Genomic DNA, 1,779 nt, shown 5'->3' with positions numbered 1-1,779 from the left:
CTCTGCACTTTAAGCCTCTGAAGAAAAACTTACGGTGAGTAGCCTACGTATTATGTGTGTCCTCCATTCATTTCCATTATTTACAAAACAAAATGTCTGTTAACGTTACCCTATAATTTGTGCATGTGTTTAAGAGTTTTATGCATTATCACAGATTTTAGAATGAAATAGTAAATTAGGGGTGTTTGTTACCTACGTTGAATCTGTAAAATAGGTTACAAATGTGCGGAAATAGTCTATCAACAGTGTTTTAGATTAAAAGAAATATACTTCAAATACTTAAAATAAATTGTTCATATTTTTATGGGATTGTAAGTGCATTATCACAGAGGCTAGAATTAAGACCGGTGTGATCACACCCCAGTGCTCCGCTTCCTTCAAGTATCTAAATATTTGGACAAGATGAAGTGAAACCACTAGGCGGCGCTTAAGCAAGATGACAAGGCAAATACATATGTGTGCTGCAGCGCGAAAAACAAAGCGAGAGCGGTTCGAAAGTATATGGAGCGTCTGCTCTCTGTAGCTCTCGCGGTACTTTGATGTCATACAACGATTGGTCTGCCTGCAGTCTACGGGAGGAGCCAACCCCCCCCCCCCACCCCCCCCCCCAGACCGTGATGAATTTCAAAAGCAAAAGTGAAAGCAATGTAGGTAACCTGGCCCCGACTCTGGGCGTGATGTTTTGTTGAAACTATAGCCTAACGCTGTAATCATCCTATAACAAATGTTTTCGCTTTTGACTGCGTCTATCTAAAAGCAGAGTCAGCCTTTGCAATAAGGGAGGCCCGTTTCAAAGAAACAGCTGAGGGATCTTTTTCGAGCGCAAGCGGAGGACTCTTGTGTTGCTTTTCAACTGAAACGGGTGAAACATAACAAAGGTAGTTACTGATTAAAAGCAATTCAAAAATACAAACATATTAGTGTCGTGAAAAAAAAAAAACATGCTTTCAGAACTGTATCAGATGAAGGCAAGGAAAATAGGAATAGACATGATGTGACGCAAACATGCTGTAGGATTTGAAGATTTCCTGCCTTTAGATACAGGCCTTTACAGTACTGTGCAGTTTAAACAGATGATGTTGTTTTTTAAACATATAGTTTCTGTTTTGTAATGCACTATTTGATGAATTTGTCTAATAAAACAACGTTTTAAGTTTATATCCTTAATGTAATATGTAGTGTCCATTTTAACCATTCTTCAACCATTTTGTGTTTTTTCCCCCTAATTTTGGATTCAGGACAGACAATGGATCTTGCTGTAAATGACCTCAAGAAATCTCTAAACAGATCTGGCTTGAAGGAAGTGTCTTCCCTTCAGCAATGTCATTTCTTACTGTTTTTCTGCCCCATTATTTCTCGTGCTGGAACTGACATTGACGCTGCAGTGACGTACATCAATCAAGTGAAAGGTCACTTACAATTGTGGAACACAATTAGGCTAATGATAAAACATATTAGTTTTTTATGATCCAGTTAACAATCCACGTATACTTGCCTTACAGCTTCATCACTGCCAGTCATCATGGTGGTGCTCCATTACACTTTTGACAAAGACAAACTTACACAAGACAGCAACAGTGTTATAAAGAGCGAGGGCATATCTGCAGTGGACTGTCTGTTCTATGAAAATGGGTTACTGAAATGTCAGAAGAATACGAATGCAATTAATAAAATTGCAAAGGATTCAAAATCAGAGGTAGGCTGATCACAATGCCCTTTACACAAACCTTGGGTACAGTATGTGTTTACACAGTTATTAACAAAAAGCAAAGTTTTTAA

The 1,779-nt window shown here is 38.3% G+C and overlaps 1 long non-coding RNA gene across 1 annotated transcript; it reads left to right on the top strand.

The window, feature by feature from the left end:
- The first annotated feature begins 728 nt into the window (after positions 1-728).
- On the top strand, positions 729-1,762 carry LOC122143537. The gene is made up of 3 exons (XR_006159213.1): positions 729-878; positions 1,239-1,409; positions 1,503-1,762. It is a non-coding gene; the product is annotated as an uncharacterized LOC122143537 (long non-coding RNA).
- The last annotated feature ends 17 nt before the right edge of the window (positions 1,763-1,779 follow it).

Source organism: Cyprinus carpio, unplaced genomic scaffold (assembly GCF_018340385.1).
Source record: "Cyprinus carpio isolate SPL01 unplaced genomic scaffold, ASM1834038v1 S000006094, whole genome shotgun sequence".
Taxonomy (NCBI): Eukaryota; Metazoa; Chordata; class Actinopteri; order Cypriniformes; family Cyprinidae; genus Cyprinus; species Cyprinus carpio.
This window is presented reverse-complemented; position numbering and strand designations above follow the sequence as displayed.